This window comes from Lepus europaeus, chromosome 9 (genome assembly GCF_033115175.1).
Source record: "Lepus europaeus isolate LE1 chromosome 9, mLepTim1.pri, whole genome shotgun sequence".
Lineage (NCBI taxonomy): Eukaryota > Metazoa > Chordata > Mammalia > Lagomorpha > Leporidae > Lepus > Lepus europaeus.
In genome coordinates this window covers 36381450-36405947 of record NC_084835.1, presented here as the reverse complement: position 1 = coordinate 36405947, position 24498 = coordinate 36381450, and the positions used below count along the sequence as shown (strand labels likewise).

The 24498-nt window shown below is 42.3% G+C and overlaps 1 protein-coding gene and 1 pseudogene across 8 annotated transcripts in view; both read left to right on the top strand.

Annotated features, from left to right (window-relative positions):
- Window positions 1-24498, top strand: part of CADPS (calcium dependent secretion activator) — a 506306-nt gene that overhangs the window by 273239 nt on the left and 208569 nt on the right. The gene's annotated exons all lie outside the window — the stretch shown is intronic.
- On the top strand, window positions 5222-10462 carry LOC133766676 (coiled-coil domain-containing protein 43-like; annotated as a pseudogene).

Sequence of the window (24498 nt, the reverse complement as noted above, 5' to 3'; positions counted from 1 at the left end):
GGGATGCCAGAACCACAGATGGAGGCTTAACCTACTGTGCCACAACACCGGCCCCAACTTTTCCCTTCAATGATTAAATAAATATGAAGGAGGAGGCCGGCACTGTGGCTCACTTGGTTAATCCTCTGCCTGTGGCACTGGCATCCCATATGGGTGCCGGGGTCTATTCCCAGTTGCTCCTTTTCCAGTCCAGCTCTCTGCTGTGGCCCGAGAGGGCAGTGGAGGATGGCCCAAGTGCTTGGGCCCTGCACCCGCATGGGAGACCAGGAAGAAGCACCTGGCCCCTGGCTTCGGATCAACACAGTGCCAGCCGTGGTGGCCATTTAGGGAGTGAACCAACAGGAGGAAGACCTTTCTCTCTGTCTTTCTCTCTCTCATTATCTGTAACTCTATCTGTGAAATAAATTTTAAAAATAAATAAATAAATAAATAAGAAGGAAAGGAAAGGAAAAGACACTGCAGGAAATGAACTGGGAGGCTTCAAAGACAAAGCTAAGGAGCTAGACAGGCTGCTTGTCTGGTGTGGTTCGTTTAAGCTCTCTCTGTGTTGAAAAACTGCACAGGGGCTAGTGTTGTGGTGCATTGGATTAAGCTGCTTCTTGTGACACTGGTGTCCCAACTCAGAGTACTTTTTCAAGTCCTGGCTACTCCGCTTCTGATATAGTGGCCTGCTAATGCATCTGTTAAGGCACTGGAAGTTGGTCAAGTATTTGGGCCCCTGCCACCCATGTGGGAGGTTAGAATGGAGTTCCTGGTTCCTGGCTTTGGCCTGGTGCAGGCTTGACTGTTGTAGCCATTTGGGAGTAAAATAGTGGATGGAAGATCTCTCTGTCTCTCCCTCTCTGTATGCTGCTCTGCCTTTCAAATAAATCTTTTTTTTTTTAAGTTGCATGGTGCCTCTTAAAATATTGCAAGTATTACATATTAATCCAAAATTTTAAATTTTAAAAAGAGGTACATTAGGGTGTAGATCCAAGAAGAGTTTGTAATTTCCATTTTTGACTCTTCTCCAAAAGGAGTGCTGTGCCCTGGAGGCTGCCTTCTAATAGTGGACAACATTTGACTCATCTCTCATGAGTGTGCAATTGTTCAAAACCACCAAGCCTTGCTTTACACACATTGCTTGCTGAGCTGCAAGGTGTGGCCCCGTGTCTTGGTGGAAGACCTTGACTGAGTAGAAGTTAGCCCAGCATCTCTCACAACCTTGTAGGTAATAGACACACAGTTGGGGGCTGAGCCAGTCAGTTCTCCAGCTGGGTCCTTTTTTCCCTGGAAGAATTACTCCACAGCTGTACCAAATGTGCACTTCCTCCATGTTAGCATATGCCTGTCTTGTATCGAACACTACATGCTGACATTAGGGTGGCATTGACACCTGCTAGAAAAGAAAATGAACTCATTCTCTTCCTCAGCTAGGTTTTATTTCCTGCTTGGTCTGTAAGGTGGATTGCACTGTGCTGGTGGCACAGCTTGCTGCACATAGGGAGGTGTTAGTGGAAAAATCTATCAAGAAATAACCCACTGTGGGTCCAGTCTCACTGAGCCAGTGAGATTCTCTCTGTAGATAATGTTGGTTTTAAGTGCTTGCAGTCTTTCATGAGAATAATCTTTAGCTGCACAGAAAGAAATCAGGATTGACCCCCCAATACAACAGCGGAATCTCAAACCCAGGAGTCTCCTAACAGATGCAACTGCTAAAAAATCTGAGGGAACACACATATTTAATGCATAGATGTCCAATAATACTTATTTGGTAACTATATATGGCACTTTGCTTTGTCTTGTTATTGGCCTACATTTGGAAATGAGATTTGATATTTTTATGACCAGGAAATTAATCAATTTTTGGCCAAAAAAATGAGAGAAAATATAAGGAAAATTTAAATATTACTCATGGTCCCAATATGCAAAGTCTTCATTGTAAATATTTTGGCGTTTGCTTTGCTCTACCTATTGCTGTGTCCACATCCACCTACAGATACTTGCATGTGATAGATAACCCTGTTTGGAAATCTTCATATTCCTCTACGATCATATCTTTTGGATAAATTCCTAGAAATTGTGTTAGTTCACAGCTAGTTATTTTCTACTTGTTGGTGAGCAGGGTGATCCACACATCTCAGTGTTCCCTGGATTTGCCACTTGAAGTGCTCAAAGTCCTGCGTCCTGGAGCAAACAGGGCAGCTGAGCACTTGATCTGAGTGAATAAATGCCCTCCACCTCTGTCCTCTGAGGACGGAAAGTCACTGGTTGGATTTGCTGGGGGAGACCTCTCTCTCTCTTCAGCTTCCGCCATCAGGAAGCGTTCTTTTTCTCTGGCATCCTCAGAGAATTTGTTACAGCTTTTACATTTGAGCCAAGAATTAAGATGTAGTTCAGCTGTTTGTACACAAACAGCAAGCAAATCATTGTACTGAAATGAAGGTCACGCCCCAGCCTGACCGAGCAGTCTCGATTCGCTCCGTTTGTCTGGATACATAGAAAGCTGTGTGATTGAAATGATCATATTAGCAGCAGATACTTCATATAACTAGGCAAGCAGATTACATGATGGTGTGTGTACATGGTGGGGAGGGGCAGTTAACATCTCTGTAATATTTGTGCAGGATTTTGGGTCGAAGCAGCAGGAGAATACAAAGTAATGGGACAAAATACATGGGGAGGGCAGGATGTGGCACAGTGATGAAATGCTGCCTGGGATGCCCACAGTCCTTATCAGAGTGGTCAGGGTCATGTCCCAGTTCCACTTTCTGTTCCAGATCCCTGCTAATATGGACCCTGGCAGGCTGCAAGTCATGGCTCAAGTATTTGGGGCCCTGCCACCCACATGCAAGATCTGGATTGAGTTCTGGGCTCCTGTTTTCCAACTTCCCTCTATTCCCCCTGCTCCTCCCAATCTTTAGGAGTTACTATCTGCTTGTTCGAGTTAAATTGTTTTAGTTTCCCATATGTGAAAGAGAACAGGTGGTATTTGTGTCAGGCTTATTTCCTGACCTCCAAGTGGCATTCCTGTATCATATGGTGGATGTATTTGTGGTTTTTTATAGAATCTCCATACTATTTTCTATACTAGCTGTGCTAATTTACATTCCCACCAGAAGTGTGCAAGAGTTCCCCTTTTTCCACATCCTCATCAGCATTTGTTATTTTTTAAAAGATGCTTAAGGATTTATGTATTATAAATTATAAAGAATGACAGAGAAGGGAGACAGAAATCTTCTATCCACTGGTTCACTCCTCAAATACTTGCAATAACTGGGCTGGGCCAGGCCAAAGTAAGGAACAAAGAACAAAGAACTTCATCCAGATCTCCCACATGAGTGGCAAAGATGCAAGTCTTGGGGCCATCATCTGCTGCTGCCTAGTGTGTGCATTAACAAGAATGTGGATCAGAGACAGGGATGGGACCTGAAACCAGGTATTCCCGTGTGAGATGCAGGTATCCCAAACAATGCTTTAACCCACTGCACCATAACTCCCACCTACAATTCTTGTCTTTTTGATGTTAGCCATCCTACCTGGAGTAAGCTGATATTTAACTGTGGTTTTGCTTTGCGTTTCCCTAATGGCTAGTGATGTTGAGCATTCTTTTCATGTATATATTGGCCAGTTACATTTTTTCTTGTGAGAAATGTCTATTCACATCCTTTCCCCATTTCTTAATTGGATTTTTATTGTCATTGAGCTTTTTGAGTTGTTTTATATTCTGGATATTAATCCTTTGTTGAATAAATAGCTCGGAAGCATTTTGTCCCATTGTGTCAATTGTCTTCACTCTGGATTGTTTGATTTGCTGGGCAGAAGCTCTGCAATCCCGTTTATTTTTTTTCTTTTGTTGCCTGTGCTTTCGAGGGCTTATCCAAAAAATTGTGGCCTATACCAGTGTGTTTTCTTCCAGCAATTTCATAGTTTCTGGCCTTACATTTAGATCTTTAATACATTCTGAGTTGACTTTTGTATATGGTGAGAGATCACGATCTAATTCAAGGTTTTTAATAGGTTTTTTTTCCCAACTTATTTTAGCCTTCAGTGATCAGGATACTAAATTCGTATTGTTTATATTAAGTTCAAGTGAATATGGATTCATCGAGCAAGGTTTATGTCCAAGGTTAATACAATTGACTTCAGTTACAGTAAACTAAGATCATCTATCAACTGTATTACCTTACACCTAAACTTTTCTTGGGTCTAGGAAAAATATTATATATGGAAAAAATATGTGTGGGTGTGTTACATATATACAGACATACATATAATTTTGTATATATTAGTATCGAGAGATATATCATTTTGAATTCAAGAAAGGATTTTATTTTCCTTTTGACTTTCTTATCTGTTTTCAAAAAATTAACTAAGAAAAATGCTTGACCCACATTGAAATGGGAAATACACAGGCACGTGAGAAATAACCTTGAAAACACTCTGACGATGAGGCAGTTAATAGGACTTCATTTTAAACCTGGGTTGCCAGGGTGACTGTAAGTACAAGTCCCTTGAAATTTCCTTCAAACACCTTGTTAGGAAGTGGGGTTATATCACAGAAAACTCCAGATCAGCAGTGTGACATGTTATTTGTACTTATGCTTTAGACACAAGTATATACTTTCACTGTATGTGGTTAAACCAATCAAGGGACGAGTGATTACATTTCCTTCATAGGAATACTTATTTTAAAAAGAAAGTGGGCAAATACAGTTCCAGAAACATTACCAGTCCAGCCAGAACAAAGTCTCTGTTACTCTTGCTTTCAAATAAAATAAATAAATTCTTTAAAAAAAAGTTTTTTAAAAATGATTTAAAACAATAACAAATGCTGGTGAGGATGTGGGGAAAGGGAAACTCTAGTACACTCTCTGTTGGAACGTAAATTAGTACAGCCAGTATGGAAAATAGTATGGAGATGCTATAAAGAAACAGAAATACAACTACTGTATGATCCAGGAATGGCCCTTCTGGCTATACGTCCAAAAGTAATAATTGTAAATAATTGGTTTCTGTCTATATGTTTCAAATCTTCACATCTACTTTGTATCCTGATTTTACCTGTTTTCTTATTCATTCGATGAATTTTTAAATAAAAATTTGGCTGAGGTAGTGCTCTGAGCATAGGAGATCTAACACTGTTCAAGACAGACATGGTCCCCATCCTGAGCAACTGTGTATTCCAGAGTGGGGAGGCAGAAGGTAAGACTGAGAAACATTACATAGGGTGATACGATTGATGGGGAATGACTGTGTAGGGGGAAACTCCCTTGAGTACCTCTATGAGAAGGTGCTGTTGGAGTTGAGAGCTCATTGTCAAGGATCCAGTCCCCTTGATGATCAACAGCAGGAGTGGTCAAGGAAGAGGAAAGAGTGAGTTAGTAAGTCTCCAAGGTGGGAGTCAGATGGTGATGCTTTCGGTACAGAAAGAACAGCACCGGATCCTGATTCTGCGAGCAAGGGGGCAAGTCAGGAGTGGTAGGTGAGGACGGAACCCTAGAGAGCTTAGCAGCCATGGTTTTCACTTCCTTCATAACCGGAAGTACTCACAGAATCAGAGGCAAAGGATTACCATCATGACAGTTACTTTGTGGATGGAAGATTGCTGGGAGAGGCAGGGTGCTAAATGACTTGGTGATATTCTAGTTCAAACTGAGTGTTCCTGAATGTGTAACGATTATGCTTTAGAGATTACATGTGTGGTTGGGCTAGTTAGCAATAAAAAAAGACTGAAGTCTTGATTTGTGCTGCAACACTGATAAGCCTACAAAAATTATGCTGTGAGAAGCCAGATGCAAAGAACCGCATATTATATGATTCCATTTAAATGAATGTTCGATAAAACACACATCTGTGGTGACAAAAGATAGATGAGTAGTTGCCTAGGATTGTGATGGCTACAAACAGGCACAAAGGAGCTTTTCGAGGTAGTGTTTGTATTCTAAAATTAGAATACAGCATAATGCTACAAATTTGCCAACAAAATCATTGAAGTGTACGCTTAAACAGATGAATTTTATGGTGTGTAAATTAGACCTTAATCATGTTGTTGTTTTTAAAATAATTAGGAGAAAATATTGTGGAGAATGACACAAAAAGGCTCATGGTTCAAGAACGTGTGCATGTGTGAGTGTACGTGTGTATTTATGCTTTGCCCTGAGAGCAGTGGGGACAAGCAGGGAGTTAAGGACATCCAGTAGGGTTTGAGGGTTGAGCAACCAGATAGTTGTGGTTCCGTTACTGAGTTGCAGAAGAACATCTTTATTTTTCACCATACCTGGAAAGTGTATTGCTAGTAATTAGTTACTAGTTTTTGCATGCAATAAAGGGAAATTTAATTAAATACAGAAAATCCAAGGTTATCCCTGAATTAATATCTCTCTAATTCCCGTATGCTTTTATTTGCTGTTTTTGCATCTGGAAGAAAACAATTACATGATGGCTGATAGGTACAGAGAATTACATCGAATCTGACTTCTGCCAAGGACCCAGGCCAGTGAATGCAGCTAACGCAGCATTTGCTGTGGTAGAGATCGGAGCTGGTGTAGTGCTTTTCTTCTCTGACCATGTCAAGAAGGGTTTCTTTGCCATGCCATTATGCCCGTGGCAGTGAGTCACACAGCAGGACACCTTGCTGTTTTATGAATCTGAATAGCGAAGAGGGAATATAGAATGTCTAAAGAATGTCACCTAGAGAAGAGAAGACATTATTACCATGAAAAATTCTACCTGCAGAAACTTCCTTAGGGTACAGGATAGATCAACTGGTTTATGAACACATTGCTTACCCTGAGGTTTCTCCTTTAGAGTTCCATAGGACAGTTTGAGGTTGAGTGTATTGGAGGCCTCAACTAATAATGAATTTTGAGGAGACAAGAATCCTCTGTTTCCCTGTTGGCTTTTAAAACATCAGCACACAATCCAGATGAAGGTGTTAGAAATATAAATGCATGCTTAAGCAATCAAAGCTAATTTGACAAAAGATTCATAAGTTAGGGTCTTCCGACTCCAGAGAGTGCTTGCAGGACAGCTTAGGTGGTGAGCGTGAGTAATGTATAGACGCCTTTTAATTGTAAATTACTGTATACTTTTCTAAAATATTAAAGAATGATTTGTAGTAAAGATTCTCATTCTGAGACCATTACTGTATTTAGTACTGTCTGTGCCAACTGCATTAATGTAATTGACTTCTTTTGAATCCCTGAGTTTGAAGTGTTTAGTTTAGTAAACAGACCATAAAGCAGGTCTTATTTGCTTCCTAACAAACAAGGCAGAACAGCTTGCCCATAGGGATTTAAATCATAATTTACTTTTAAGTTTATTTTTATAGGCAAGCCATAAGTACAATTTGCAAAGCTGGATAAAACTAAGGCACTAGAAAATTAAAAAGAGAGATTTATTTTTTCCTCTTAAAATTGAACTCAGTTGTAATTTAAAACTAACTGCTTTAATTATACAGAATAATTGGATTAGACGGAGGTTTGCATAATTTGTCAGCACCAGAATATGACAGTTAACGTTTGGTCTTCTGTTAAAAGCAAGATGTGTTCACACACTCACACAGACAACTAGGAAGAAAGTAAAATGTAGCATGGATATGATTCAGAGGAATTAAGAACGTAACATTAAATATGAATAAATCTTCACATATGCATATTAATCAGGTCATAGAAAAGCCTTCTCCAAATACAGCTTGAAGAATTGAGACACATATCCACTTGTAAGACACCCTCTCTCTTTCAGATCCCACATATCTTCATCAGTCACTGCCATTAATCGTGCAGCAGGAGCTGTGGCATTCCAAATTCCAGTCATTCTGACCTCCCTCACATCGTGCCCACACACCACCAGAACTATTCCGCGTTTTCTATTTACATTTATCTTGAAGTCCGTTCTCGTTTTTAAATTTAGCTTTCAAAGAGAATCTTGCTCTATATGATTGGAAATGGTCACCATAAGAATGACCTTGGTGGAAACGAAGTGGTGTTAGTAAATTCTAGATTAATTCTGCACACGGAGGCTCCGAGTGTCAACACAACTGCCCTCTCCGTAAAGGCTTAGTCAATTGAGGACATTCTTCAATTCGTGTTGAAATTTTCTTCCTGTGGTGATCAGAGGAGAATGACTGTCTTGTGGGACATTTGATGTCCTGGCTAGGGGACACCAGGCTCCTTGGGCTTGGAGGTGTTGCCAGACAATCAGCCTCAAGTTCTTGGGAGTTGTTCAGAGGAAAGATTTTGTTACTTTGATATGTATAATAGACAGTGAGAAGGTAGTGAGTCTCCAAAGAAACTGCCTTCCAGAGATTAAGTTGTTAGGCTTTTTGCAGCAGGAGTTGCGTAAGTGTCCACGATGCAGGAAGCAGGGAGCCGGGGACCTTTGCTGCTTGCACAGGACCTATACATCCTGATCCACTGCAGGCTCAGAATTATTAGACAAGTTTCTTGCAGCTTTTCCTTTTGGGGTGGTGGGGGCCCCGCTGGGTACAGACTGCAAGATCATCTTTCCTGACATCCTCTGAGAAACAAGCTTAGGCAAGGAAACTATTACCAACTTTCTCTGCCCCCGTTTTACCTAAATCCTACGCTCTCTCTTACACCTCGTATTTGTGCCAGAGTCATCTCCAGGGGAATTAGAACTGTATTTATCTCTGTTGAATAGCTCACTCTACTCAGAATTTCCCTGGTTTGCATTCCTCCCATTGGATGGTTTTCCTGGAACATTCATGGTTTCTCTCTTGCTTCATTTTTCTTAGCACTCCAACTTGCAAAACATTCTTTTCCACAGCTGGCTTTATCTTCTGAATTATCTGAATAACATATGAAAGGAAGGAGTTAATTTGCAATGGGAAAACTTACAGAAAGTTTCATCGGGAAGAAAACATTTGACAGAGGTTCTTTTATCTGAATTTTATTTTGCTGTATGTTAGCATTTTATTAGAGCATTGAAAAAAAAATCACAATTATAGAAGTTTCCAGGCCACAAATAGAGTCTGCATTTATACAGTACTATCAATTAATTAGCTGAAGTATAGCTAACACTACCAGATCCTCAAGATGAAAAAGAAAAACTTTATCCTTAGGGTACATGCATTCACAGGGAAATAAGTCATGGATGTTATTAATATAAAATATAGGCCAGCGCCGCAGCTCACTAGGCTAATCCTCTGCCTTGCAGCGCCGGCACACCGGGTTCTAGTCCTGGTCAGGGTGCCAGATTCTGTCCCGGTTGCCCCTCTTCCAGGCCAGCTCTCTGCTGTGGCCCGGGAGGGCAGTGGGGGATGGCCCAAGTGCTTGGGCCCTGCACCCGCATGGGAGACCAGGAGGAAGCACCTGGCTCCCGGCTTCGGATCAGCGCGATGAGCCGGCCGCGGCGGCCATTGGAGGGTGAACCAATGGCAAAAAGGAAGACATTTCTCTCTGTCTCTCTCTCTCACTGTCCACTCTGCCTGTTAAAAATATATGTATATATATAAAATATTAAGGACCCTTTTGGAAAAAGCAAAGAATGCTGCTGGAAGAGATGAGCTTTGAAATGACCTTGGATTTGACTAGGAAGCACGTGCAAGTACAGTGTGGGTAGGAAGGGCATTGCAGCAACACGCAGCATCTGCCAATGTCTATAGTCTTCAGTCTCACAAGTGTGGGACTGGGTAGGGACTTAGGTTCTAAGAGGATATAAAAGGAGGAAGAGAAAAGAAGGAAATCTACAAATACAGGCTGAGTCAAAGCAAAATACAATGAGCACTGGAAACTAAGGGGAAAGAACTTAAAGAACTACATTGAGAAGGGACAACATAACTGGATAAAGAAAGAAGACCCCAAGATGGCAGTGCCCAGTGGCTGTGGCAGCCTCTGGCAAAGGTGACAATCGGAACAGGGAAGGCAGCTTTGTGGGAACAGGGAAGGCTAGACAGACAGTTGGAGTTGTTGGGAGTGGACTGAGCCGTGTATGGTGTCCACATCCTTGGTGTCTTGAAGAAGGAGGAAGAAGATAAGCTGGATACTCCTCAGGGCATCCTGCAGGCTTTCCTGGAAGAAGATCTCTCTTAATGTCTGCGAGGAAATTGTGGATGGATGGTCGAAATTTCAAGTGTTGTCGCCAGAGTGAAAAAGACAAGATGAGGTCTGGGCTACTACTGCCCTCACTTAGAAGCCCACACGGTTGGTGTTGTCGCCCGGGGTGGGGTCAGCAGAATAGAAGCAGAGGAAGGCTGCCCTCCTGGCCCAGTTCATGGATGTGACAGATGAAGAGGATGACTCAGGTGCCACCACAGCGAGCCCTGGGTCTGATAGATCTCTGTCCTCAGACACCAGTGTGGAAGACGTCCTCCATGTCCCAAGATTGGAGCGAGACCTGCTTCGGGATGAGTCCCAAAGGAAGAAACTGCAGGACAAGCTGCAGAGGGAAAGGGAGAAAGCAGCCAAGCAGGAGAGCGAGGACAAAGAAAAGGACACAGCGAGGAGAGCACAAGCGATAACCTTGACCCACTCGGTTCTCACCCCCATGAACTTGATCAAAGGGAGAACTGGTTGTGCACACGGGCAAACAGGAGAAATGCGAGAACATTGCTGACTGGTTTCCCAGGGCTCTTCTCCCTTCATTTACGTGGTCAGAAGGAAAATCAGTCACTTCTTGTTACAAACTGTGCCGTGTGCTGCTGGTGTGGGAAGCCATTTTGTTATAGCTGATGCCTGTAGCACAGATGTGGACTAGGAATAGCTTTTGTATTTTCATACTGAAATCCTGTGTTCCTTTGGACCTCTTTAAAGTCTTCCGTCACCTTGGATAAGTGGCAGGAGGACTCAGAAAATTCATTACTATAGTCGGAACCCTGAAAGAGCAGAGTCATATGTGGCAGTGGGTGTAAACTGCCTCAGGCAATCTTCACCCCTAAATATGGTTTTATGGCTGAAGTAGTGAATGAAGAGCCCCACCCAGATCCAGACTTTATGTTAAATTAGAAAAACGAGAATTATTCATAAGTGTCCTAGATCTTAGAATTTAAAAAAAAAAATTGAGCCTCTGAAAGAAAAACATCTTTTTTGTACGAGATAGTTCCACGTTTTTCCTCACCTAGGCCGTGACTTGGCTCTCAGAAGGATGTGACAGGATCAGGTGCAAGGATATCATTGTTAGCTAGATTCATTTTTTATAATCATGAGTGCTCTTGAGTGCTGCTAGAGATTTTAATGCTGATTTGCCCTAAAGTATGTGAGTATGAAGACCCAGTAATTCCTGATTCAGAGAAACTGGAAGGATAGCCCTTTTAAAGAAGAAACACAAGAAATAATCTGCTAGCATAAAACTTAGTTAAGAGTGTGTACATAGTAGGTGCTCATGAAATGTATTGAATTAAGCGGATGAATGGACAAATTGCTTGGAAGTCAGCAGTGAGCAGGAACGCTCCATTTCCACTTTGGTCGGGGACCACTAGACTCAAGGCCGCTCTCTACTGGAGACTGACAAGAAGGCTGAAGACTGCGGTGTCTGCCAAAGTAGTTATTTTATACCAGGGCTCAGCACACTGCCACCTACAGGCGAAATTTGGCCCAGTCTGCTTCTGTACAAAATCAGCTGACATTGGGTTTTACATTTGCTGAAGGGGTAGACAAGAACAAATACATAACAGAGACCACATGTGGCCCAGAAGACCCAAACTATTTACCATCTGGCCCTTTGGAGGAAAAGCTTGCCAACTTCTCTTTCATGTCATTAACTATGAGATGAACAAAAACTAACCTCTGTGCAAAAGGTTAAAAAAACAAGTGTGGCTAAGGAAAAGGAGACGTGTTACCTTTTCAAACACTCTTACAATAGAAGCTTTGCAAAAATAAAATAAATAAATAAACCCACCTTTTTAAAAAATAAACTTTTTTTAAAGATTTATTTTATTTATTTGAAAGAGTTACAGAAAGAGGTAGAGCCAGAGAGAGAGGTCTTCCATCTGCTGGTTCACTCCCCAGATGGCCACAATGGCCAGAAATGCGCCAATCCAAAGCCAGGAGCCAGGAGCTTCCTCTGGGCCCCCCATGTTGGTGCAGGGGTCCAAGGACTTGGGCTGTCTTCTGCTGGCTCTCCCAGGCCATAGCAGAGAGCTGGATCAGAAGAGGAGCAGCCAGGACTTGAACCAGTGCCCATATGGGATGCTGGTGCTGCAGGCCAGGACTTTAACCTGCTGAGCCACAGTGCCAGCCCCCAAAAATAAACTTTATTTAAGTCACCCAAACAATAAGCTCATGAACTGCCATCAGTGCAAGCACACTCCAAGGGTAACCTGTTTCTGTGCCTCCCCTCGCCAAGTTTCACATTCCAGAATGAGGGAATCTGATGGATTTAGGCTGGGTCTTGTGCTCTGGTGATGAAGCAGAGATGGCCCAAACTGCAAGATCATACTCCACAGACATGGCAACTGGAGGCCCAAACTCACTCAAGGAGGTGGCGCCTGAGCTAGACGCTAGTGTATGCCCCATCTGAGAGCACTCGGGTGAGTAGTTATTATCATTCTCATTTTACATATAGGAAAAGCTGATTCTTAGCACCTGTAGGTAACTTGCCCTATGGCATAGGAAGAAAATTAAAATGCAAAGGGAAAAAAATATATCTGTGTCTGGGAATTTCTAAATTCTCAGTAAAGTAGGAAGAGAGTTCATCTGAAGAGAGATGAGAAACTCAATCTCTTAATAAGAGATTCAAAAAAAAAAGGTTATTGTAAGAGGCTGGCAAAGTTTTTGGGGTAAGTTTCCTATATTTTCAAAGCTGTGTATTTAGCAGAGAACAAGTCATTGGCATTCCTGGATTCTGTTCTCCTGGAGACAGGTGGGTGATCTGATGCAATTCACACGCAGCTGGAGCTGGCAAGGGTGTGCAGGTGCACGGGCGGGGAGTGGGGAGAAAAGCCCTGGAGGACAGAGACTCAGTGGCCAGCCATGGTATTCCTGCCCAAGCAGTAATAGACAAACAGCTCCTCCTCTCCTTGACAGATTAGGGTGACTCCTAGGACTATGGAACATTCCCCAACTCCTAGATGAAAGGGAAAGATTTGGCTAAGAGTTCCTCTATGTTGGCATAATTGGCATCTTGGGAGGGTTAAGTCTCAGTTGCAGGCCGTCTGTCCTGTGTGTTGTACTGAAGTTCAGCAGAATCCCTGGACTCCATAAAGTTCTTGAAGGCTCTTAAAAGTTGTAAAAGAAGAATGGAAGAGAAGGAAATCTTTAATTGTAGGCTGAATAGATGCCAATAACACTGCTATGGTGACAACAACAAAAATATGGTCAACAGATAGTGCCAGATGTTCTCAGGAACAGCAAGGGCAAAAGCACCGCCCATTGTCTAGCCATCGAGGTAGCCAACAGGTCTTTGCATCTGTGGTATCAAACCATTTTAATGTATTTTTATTGACAAACAGTCGTTTTGGAAAATGATTGTTGTGCTACAGGAAATTACAGCTTGTGTGTCCTTGTGCATGTTGACAGTGAGACCGTGCTAAAGAATCTGGCTGCCTGATACTTAAAGTCTTCATCTTGTTGACAGATAGTGACCAAGCAAGAAGGGGAGGAATCTATTGTTAAGTCCACTTAGGGCTTGATTCTTGGGTCATGTTATCTCCTTCCATGTCAGAAATAAATAGAAATCCTCTCTGATCTAGTCCATTTCCTGATGATGTCTGGGGTAGAACCTGATTGAAATGATGCAATCACAGGAAATGGAAGGATTGTGTTTCAGTGTTAATTAAGTTCAAGGGAGTTATCAAGCACCAGTAAAGAATAATCCAGTGGCATTTTCCATTCCAAAGACTGAAATCCCTGATATTCTATCTCCCTGTTCACAGTGTTGGCTTCTCTAAGGAAATGGACTCTGAATGGCTGTTTGCACCTTGCTTCTGTTGCTGCCTCCGACTCATCTAGGGACAGGGCCACCTTGGAATTCATCTTCTTGAATTCAGTTTTCTTAAAATACTCTTACCTTCCTTGTCACTATTATGCTTTTATAGAAACCAAAATCAAGGTTTGTTTTTAACAAAAAATAGTCAAGATTTATTTTTCAGTTATTTGAAGGTTAACCATAACTACAATTCCTCTGTATTAGTCCACCACCGTTACCTGCCTGAATTTAAAAGGTAGTTAAGAATGTAAATGAATTAGTGTGTTCTTGAACGCTTCCAAATCAGCTCAAATATATCTGCAGCAAATGGAAATGTACTTGGGAACATGGAGTTAAGCATGCACAGTGGTTGAATGTTAGTAAGGCTCTCTGGCTGTTGGTTAAAAATTGGGCAAGCATTTATAGCCTGGGATTGCCATCTAGTGGCTAAATCCTATCATAACTCTTTTTCTGTTCTGGGCTTCACCAACCTTTTCTGTGCATTTTAGAATGTCTTTACAGGTAGCAGATCCTTAAATGGGGCCTTGTATTCTTGCAGCCCAGCTCAGGGATAAACAACAAAGACTTACATAAGGAGCTAGGATCCCTAAAAATACCAGTACCTAATGTTTGTTTTGTTCTTTCCATTTTTAAGACTGGTTTTTATTGTTATTGTTTCATATTTCTTATTTAAATCAAGGCTGGCTCCCTCCCTTTAAAATCCTAGCTAAAATAGGAAAGCCTACAATTACCATGTTCTGAAAAACAAATCAGATGTACATATGCATATGGGCCTGACTGTTCAGCTTTTGGAAGAAGTATCGGTGGCGCAGGGGAAAACAAATGAGAAGGAAGCTCTTGGGCAAGCGGTAGTGCTCTGGCTCCCTGTGCTGTCTCCACCACCAGGCCCGGTACCCAGTGGAAATGCAGTAAATACTCATGTGGCAGCATGGGTATCCAGATGTCAGAGATGTTTAACTCCACTCGGTCTCACTTTCACAACCCAGGCCCTCTGAGATAGGGAGCAAAAATCTAAGCATGCAGACTGGGCCAGGTTCCCTGGGGGTTGAGCCCAGCTGTAGCCCAAACACACACCAGGGAATCAACTAAAGAGAACTGAGAAATAACCCGTGCGTGAAGGGGCTGACTGTAAGCAGATAGAGATGAGTGAGGGCTGGAATTATCCAGCAAGGTACACAGGGGAGGTGAGGCTCCAGAGGGGGTGGGGAAGGGAGGTGTGAGTGGGCTTCACCCTAGAGAGGAAGAGGGGTCAAACTGATAAGAAAAGCAGCCCCAGGGAAGGATGGATGTTTTGGTATTTAGATTTTGGCCAACCGAGTAAGCCTTCCCCTGCCTTGAATCAGTGGTGTTCTCATTACCCCCAATGGCGTGCGCAGCTCTGCTTCCTGTGATCAGCTCCTCTCACCAGCCTCTGCCTCGTGCTCTTCTCCCCTAGACTCCAAACTTCCATCTAGATGACTCCTCTGCCCCAGCACTGACTCCAAGGAGGTTCCCGGAATGCAACATTTATTTCCAGAATAATCTGTGGTCCCTCACATCCAGAGATTTTTCCTGACTTTTAGTTCACTACACTAGGGGCCACAGGAACATCTACAGTATCTCCGAGATTGAATGATGGAAGCAAAGATGCTGGACCCAGAAGGCAGGGTTGTGTGTGTCCTGTCCAACCCTCTCACTCCACAGACGAAGTGACCGATCAGAGGAAAGATGGCGCTTATTCACTGTTACACAGGATTAGAGATGAGGCTAGAAACTGGGCCTCTGAACTCTTGGTCTCTCACTCTTCCCTGTTCACCACCCTACATCCAGAGAGATGCAAAGAGAGGCTGAGTTCTCCTCCCTCTCTGACATTCCTTTTGGGAGGGAAGGACTCTGGCCAGGCCCTTCGCTAGAAGTAGCAACCTAGAGTTACGTGCTGGCAGCTCTAATGGGAGTGTTGGCTTCAAAGGGTGTGCATTTGTTGAATGGCAGCCCCATCCTAACACATAGGGCCGTCTGTAACAGCACAGGTTTTTAAAAATGACTGAATTCACACTTTTGGGGCTTGGTTTTCAGCTTTGCTCTTCACTGGTCTAGTGACTTCTAGCAAATTCTCTAATTTCTTTGAAACTCAATTACTTTCGCTATCACCTGGGAGTTATCATAGTACCTGCTTCATAAAGTCTCTGTAAACAAAATGCTATGTTTAAAGTGTTTTGTCAAAGTAACTAGCCTACTGAGTACTCAATAAATGTTAAATGATCACTACTATTGTTGAACTGAATAACCTTATCAGTTTGCTTAAAGACTCTGAAGGTCAACATCTTCATCTTTAAGATGCATGTAAAAACTCCACTTGGGAGTGATGCTGATGCTGATCCAATGAGATCCTGCAGGTAAAGGACTTAGCATAGCACCAAACACACAGTATGCCCTCAGTCAACATCTTTAATGAGTGAACTGTAAGTGAGCCCTAACTAGTAATGATCCCTCTGCCTTACCTGCCAACCCTGTCCCAGCAAGAGGAGACGCTGAGTCTGTTTGATCTCGTGATTTTCTTTTCATTTGGGCTGGGTAACACCTAATAATGTGAACTGATGCTAGTTTCCAAAGAGTTAAAAAATAAATAGCACCCAATCAATAATGAATGTTCCTTTGTACGTCAATAACAAATACAAACCACACAGAATAGTGTTTCTACCACCAGACATGCCCAACCAATAAATAAAGGCAGCAGAATAATCTGTAACCATAACCACAAGCCAAGCAGTACTTCCTGCAGCAGCCTCTGTCCACACAGAATATATTGATGGTCTCCAGCAAAGCACCTCGAAGAGAGCTCCCCAGAGGAAAAGGAACAAAGCATAGCACATTCCAGAATAGCAAAATATTTCTTCCTACTAGGCAAACTGTAATACTTCAAAGAACCTAAACGAGTACTAAGACTGCCTCAAAAGGTTTCCTGACCCTGGTAAACTCCAGCTGGTCCAAAGAGTCCAAAGAGGGGGCAGATGCTGGGGCCAAAACTCATCCACAGTGGCCTTTCTCAAATGATGTCACCTCTTTGCTGGGAGGTGGAGGGGTTGTACATACAATAGAAAACCTCCACTCCCCTAAGCAATAGCTTGAAAAGTCCCACTTTAGAAATTTATTATTTTTTGTTTTTGGTTTTCTCATTTATTCAAGTGACAGAGCTCCCATTCACTGTTTCACTCTCGCAGATCCTTAAAATAGCCAGGGCCAGAGCCAGAGCCAGGAGCCAAGCACTCAATCCATGTCTCCCACACGCTTGGTAGAAGCACAACCACTTGAACCATCAGCAGTGCCTCCCAGGGTTGCAGTGACAGGAAACTGGAATTGAAAGCCAGAGCTAAGCATCAAGCCGAGGCACCCTGATATGGGACACACTCATTTTAACCACTGTCTTAACTGCTAGGCCAAATATTCACTCCCAGATGTACTACTTCTAATTCAGGCCACATTTTTCAAGCTGGAACATTCATGCAACCCAAAGTCCCAGAATCCAACAGGGACTGTCATACCAACTTATGGCTATTTGTATATTGAAACAAAAGCAACTGTGTTATAGGGTAGAATGCAAAATGTTTATGGTTTTCCTTATTAGTATACTTTAAATAAAACTTTTGAAACATGGGATTTCAAACAATACTGCCAGAGAATTCAAGTTTACCTTTACTAAAACACTGGGCTCCTTGGGATACCATTTATGCTCTACATACCTAGGGGAGTCAGTAAACTTTCCTACAAAAGGCAGAAAAGCTAATACTTCAGCTTCACAAGCTGCACAGTATTTGCCACAACCATGCAACTCTGCCCTTGTAAAGTGAAAGTGGCTACAGAGGTCATGTAAAGAAATAGGCAAGGATGAGGTCCAACAAAACTTTATATACAGAAACCAAGCAGTGGGCCATATTTGGCCTACAGGCCTTAGTTTTCCAGGTCCTGGGTTAGGCCACTCCCAGTCATCATTACCTAAGTAAGGTTAGATTATCATAGGAGAAGCCTCGATGTTAGTTCCAAGAGAGTAGGGAGGGTCTTTATCTACTACTAGAAGCATCTCTGACAGGGCTTGGGCTGCTTTCACATTAGTCTCATTCTCCGCTGAACCACAGTCATCATTAGGGCTATTATTCATGTATTAGCTCATTGTGTTCTACCTTGAGGCATTTATTGAACTATAGTAAACTGTGTAGTTCTTATGTGCAGTAATTTAATTGTTTAGATAATTACATAGTTCTTCAAATGAACTAGAAAGGAAACTGGAAGCTAGATACCTTGTTAGCACCCCCACAACTTAACATCGTGATGTACAAAGGGAAGATTATAAATGAATGTTTGTTGAAGGATTGATATTTCCCCAGGGTGCCAGGGTATCAGAAAAACATAACCCTAAGATGTTTTGTTTTCCTGCAGGATTTTTTTATAGGGTTAAAGTGACATTTTGAGTAAAATAGGTTCTTTCTAATAAAAAATTATAAGTATACTCAATTTTGGTCAATTTTGGATACAATAAAATAGCTATTGGCCATATCGTAAATAAGAGACTGTGATGTAAACATTGTAAAATCTTCCTCCACCTTGGTGAGTGTCTATGACATCTGACTCACAGATAAAATAGAGGTAGACAAACCAACAACATAGGGCTGTTGCAAAGAGTCAACACAAATGTGTTTAGGACACAGTAAGCATTTAATAAATGTTATTATTAACATCTACAAATATGTAGAATTGCAAACAAGAAGATCTATTATGATGGATGAAACGATAAGCAAACCAAGGTCCTTGGAGCATCAAATTGTAAGGTATGAATGGATGTAAGTCAAATGGTGAAACTTTCCTTCATCCCCCTGCATTAAGAAGGGCTAAACTCGAGATCACTCCTCGTTTGTGTCACTGATGGGATTTTTTTGGCTTTTTTCTCACTCCCTGCAGAACATGGCTTTGTTTCTCACCTCTGTGGAGAAATTTTTGTATGTGCCCCAAGACAGAAGGAGGATCAAAAAGCCTGTGTCATTCAAACAGCTTGCAATTTTCATTTTAGGCACATGTTGAATTTTTAATAATGCAAATAATCATAAAAACATACAAGCAATTGTAAAAGATAATGAAATTATTATTCCCTCCTCCCTGCTTCAAGTGATAGGATTAATGGCTGCAATTCTTTGAATGTTATTGGATGATTGATGGAGGGAATAAACCTGATTTTATTGTACTCGTGATGAGCTGCCAGAGCCTACCCCGCAGCTAGTCAGGTTGCAGAGAGGAAGGCATTTTGCAGGCAAGGACAAATGATACAGAGACTTCTTGAGGTGAGTGGAGCCTGAGGTTTAATTGGAAAGTCATGTGGTATGCATTATGCTCTTTTGCATCACAGGAAGGGAGCAGAGGCTCTGTGACAGTGCTTAGACAGTCGGGGTTGAAGCTTCGAGGGGAAGGTTTAAAGCACCAGTGGTCACACAGTTCTGATTTTCAGCAAATTTACCTAACAGCATTTTACTGAGATAGGGTCTCTTCCCTTGGCTCATTTTCTTTTCTCTTATTCCTCTCTCCTTCTCCCATCCTCCTTTCTGTTCTTTGTCTCTCTCTAGGGTTGGCCTCATGTCCTTTGGGTACTCAATACTCCCACAGTATTGTAAGGCATTCGTATTAAGCTAGGGCATTCTTTCCTCATTGAGCTCTGTTCTCCAGAAATGGACTGTGAATTGGGGTCTCAGACGTGCTTCATGAAGCTGGCCTCTGTGACTTTGGTTGGCCTTGCCTGAGTCACGTAGTAGTCAACATTCATTCATCTTAGGTTCAATTCTTAATTTAGTATATGAAATGAACTCTGTAAAAGCACTTTATAAGTCACTGGCTCATAGCAGTGACTCAGTGTTTTGTTGTTATCATTTGTTGAGAGGTAACTCTTCCAACATCATCAATCTAATAACCACTGTTCCAGTGTACCTGTTCACAATTTAAACACTAGAGAAGATGGTTTACCTATGATCAGTGGCCCAAGGAAACTAACTGCCCTTGCCTTCCTTCAAAGGTCATCTCCTATCAGGGGGAAATCTGAGATTGGGAGACCAAGGCTTGCTTATGTAGCCTGCACATCTCTGTTCCAGGACCACATCCAGCCTCCCTGAAAACCACAGTCTGGAGACTATTTCCTGGTCCACTGTAAAGTAATACTTGCTTTCTGTCCTCCCCTTACTATCTATCCTGTACATTCTTCCTGAATTATCACCCAGATTCCATAGTGCTAACATTTACAGACACCTCTCAGTGGCCTAACACTAAACTGAGCCCTCAACTTTCACTTTTTCATTTAATCCTCGCAATGCTAAAAGGCAGACCTTGTTGTGTCCTCGTTTATAGGCAAGAAGCTTGAGGTTCAGAGGGATTTGGGGACTTACCAAAAACACATAGTTGGTGAGTGGTGTGACTTCTTGGTTTATCTTATCTGTATCTACACCAATGCCTGACACAGGAATCCCAGATGGGCCAGATTTCAAAGTTCCGGCTCCTAAAATTACATCGTGATGATTACATATTGAGGGACATGTTCTGTATGAAGGTACTCTGAAAAGTTTATGAGAAATAAAATTTGTTCTGAAGCAAAAAAATTCCAAAATCCGTAAGTATGTGGAATCCTCAAAAAGTTCATGGAAACTGCATACTATGACAAAACTACACATGGATTTCAGAATTTTTGTGCCAGAAGCAACTTATCTTTTAATTCCATTTTCATTGAACTTTTTAAAGCACCCTCATACAAACACAGAGTGTATGTGCTTATACAGTAGTCATGACATCACTCACCTACTGAAGGCATTCTGCTCCATTCAGCAAGGATCATAAAGTTAAATGTTTACCAAGGCTAGGAAGCAAATACAGAATGCAGAAGCCTAGAACTGAGAAGTGAACAAGCTTCATGCTGGCCCAGGTGTATTGCCTTTTCTTGATTTTTTTCTTTTTGTTTCTTTTTTTCAGAATAACTTTTTTTTAAGTTTTATTTAAGGTCTACAAATTTCATGTATTTCTGCCTTTTCAAACATAGTAACCAGGTCCTTGACTGTCTACCTTCAGAAAATCCTCATTTATACAGTCAGCAACTGTCATTGAAATACAAATCCTTATTGCTCCTCTTTATATCTGTGCTTCTTAATTATGACAGTCTCTATCATTAGCTCAGTCCCTGACTGTGTCAACAGGACTCAAAATTTCCTTTTAAGAGAAGAGAAAGTAGAAAAGTCAGAGGATTCACTGGGTGCAAAGCTGAGCTCAGTCTGTGGTTCTGACCCTGGCCCACCCACCCACCCATGGATTTGGAGAAGTCTTGGATCCATCAACCGTACCCTTAGATTTTGCTGTTAAGTCATCACAGTAAGTGAGCTAAGACTGGGACTTGAGCTTCAGAAAAAGGGAAGGCACATTTATCACTTAGCACACACGTGACTCTGGCCAACTTACTTAACATTTCTGAGGTTCCATTTCTTCCTCTATAAAATAGGGCTAGCAGCTGTCACTACCCATAACACCTCTGGGAGCATTATAAAAACAGTGCACAGAAAGAGCTTGACATGATACCTTGTAAGTGTTCAATCAGTGGCAGCTAGTAGGCTGAATTGATGGCCATGGCGATGATTAATAATTTAAATGATTATATTACTCAGTCAAGAGTATAACAATCTGAGATTTCACTAGCCCCCTCTCCATCCTCCAACCCTGTGGGAGAGATGTGTTGGTTATACAGATTGCCAACAACGCAGGAAAGACTGAGGAGAGTAGGGGGAAGTATACGTATAGAACTCTCTTCTCTGCGTCTTCCAGATCACTTCCACCAATGACCATACAGCAGCAAATGGAATGGCCTGTCCTCCTTTCTTCAGTCCAACCCTCTTAAGTGGTTTGATTATTTTCTTCCATATGACAGCGAGAAGTTTACTTGATTTCACCAAGACACCAGTATTTGGTTAAGTGGACGACACCCCTGGTCTCAGCATCTCTTACACTTGAACTTCGTGATCGAGACATGATTATTAGCTAATATGAACTTCTTTGGTGCATTTGTCAAACACTTTCTGAGTTTGCCAAAGTATTCTTCATCAAGCACAAGCCTCTCATGATGCTGTTTGGACAACTTCTGTAATCATACGAGTATGGAGTAGTATTTACCATGGCCACTCTGTAATCATACAAGTATGGAGTAGTATTTGTCATGGCCTCTCATAAAGATCCAGAAAGCACATTAGCACAATAAGGGCTCTGAAAAGCCCTCTGTAAGGGGCCCATCTTTGTTTAAGCCAGTATTTCCTGAACCTGTTTTGTCATGAGACCCTGATTTCCCTCAAACATCTGTCAGCTAAACTGCCCGTGCTCAGGTTCTTCGATCTAGGAGCTCTGGAGCTGAGGCAGAGACAGAGACTATGTCAACCCAATCTGTTCATTCACTCAACAGATATTTTCAGGATGCTGGGAACAAGACAAAGTGAAGATGAGGAGATCAGACTCAGGTTCCTGCCTTCAGAAGGGTTTGAAGCAGTACTCCCCCACTGCATTCCTCTTTATTCTCTAACATATGGACTAGAGGATTTGGGAGGCTTGATGGGGTCTTTCCTCTGTTCAACCTCACAGTAAGCACCATGCCCTGAAACTGGACATCCCTTGGCTACCTCCCCCGATGTGGTCCTGTCCCAGCCATTCTCTAGCATGAGCCTGTTGAATGGCCTTCATAGCTATTTTCATTTTCAGAAATCAACTTGTGTATCTGCTCGACCATTTTCGGTCATGCCTGCACAAGAATTTTTTCCTGAATGTGGGAACTTTCTCTGTCTTCCTGATTGAGTCTTGCCCTGAGCCTAGAACAGTCTTAGGTTCTTAATATAGATTGAACAGTAAGTAAATGTATGAATGGATGAACAGCTGAACAACAAATGAAGACTGATGGAGCTAAATGCATCAGCAGCTGTGCCCTCACCCACTGGAAAGCTCAGGGAGCGTGTAAGAGCAGGTGCCCCTTCAATTCTCTGTTGCCTCTGACTGTATTCATGCTTCAGCCACTTGTCTGGTGTTCCCTGTAAGTCCAGATAGAAGGCACCTGGTGACTCATATCCGTGACAGCTCCTTTTGGTGTTATATTACTCCCTTATTTACTTCACTTACTTTGACTTACATAAGTGGGATCAGAGGGTGACTTTGAAGCCTGGAAAGGGATAGGGTCTTGAATGAGCCCAGACAGTACACCAAGGGAGAAAGAAGAGCCAGGTGAGGAACTCTTCTAGATTCTTTACATATATGTATGTATATAGCTTTATATATATATATAATAAATATGTGTGTGTATGTATGTATGTATGTATGCCAGTGCAAGGCATGGCTGCTCCATTTCCAACCCAGCTTCCTGCCAGTGTGCTTGGGAAAGCAGCAGAGGATGATCCAGGTCTTTGGGCCCCTACACCCACATGGGAGACCCAGAAGAAACTCCTGGCTCCTGGCTTCAGCCTGGCCCAGCCCCAGCCTCTGCAGCCATCTGGGAAGTGAACCAGTGGATGGTTCCCTCTTTGTCTCTCCTTTTTCTGTGTACATCTGACTTTCAAATAAACAAATATAAATCTTTTTAAAAAAAAAAAAAAAAAGGAGAGAGAGGCAAGATCTTCCATCTGCTGATTCACTCTCCAGATGGCCACAGCAGCTGGGACTGGGCCAGGCTGAAGCCAGGAGCCAGGAACTTCTTTCAGGTCTCGCACAGGGTGGCTGGGGCCAAAATACTTGGGTCATCTTTTGATGCTTTTCCCAGACCATTAGCAGGGAGCTGCATCAGAAGTGAAGCAGCCAGGACTTGAATGAGCACCTTTATGGGATGCTGACACTGCAAATGGCAGCTTCACTCTCTGCGCCACGATGCCAGCCCCCAGTAGACTCTGTTGGAAAGGTTTTAATTATTTTTATTTATTTGAGAGGCAGGAAGAGAAAAACACACAGAGTTCCCGTCCACTAGCTTCCTCCCTAAAAGTCTGTGACAGATTGGATAAAGCCAAGGCTGGAGCCAGCAGCTGGGAATACACTCCAGGTGTCCCACGAGAGTGGTACGAACCCAGTTACTTGAGCCATCACTGCAGCCTCCAGGATCTGCATTAGCAGGAAGCTGGAGTCAGGAGTCAGTGCTGGGAGTCAAACACAGTCAGTACAAGACAGAAGCATTTAAACACTAAACCTCTGCCCCTGGTTGAGTCTTTTGATGTTAGGCATCTAGAAAGGAAATTCTTAGTGGGCGCCTGAACAATTTAGAGAAAATTCCCATGGGTAGAATAATTATTATCACTGCATAATTTACCATTTATTTAGTGCCTTGTATATTATAGGCACTGTGCCATTTTTTTATGTGTCTTATTTCATTTAACCTCAGAAGAACTCTGATGAGTTTGAGATGGCAACGAAGGATTTCCGAGCTGGTCTAGAACATTTGGAGTATTCTATTTATATGCATGAAACTCATTCTGACAATCTAACCCTTTAGCATTATTTTGCTCAACATATGTTTGATTATTCACTCAATAAATCTTTTTAGAAGTCTAAAAATATGTTAGGCATTTATCTAGTCGCAGCTATGATAGATAATAAAGTAGACAAGAGGCCCTGCCCTCTGTG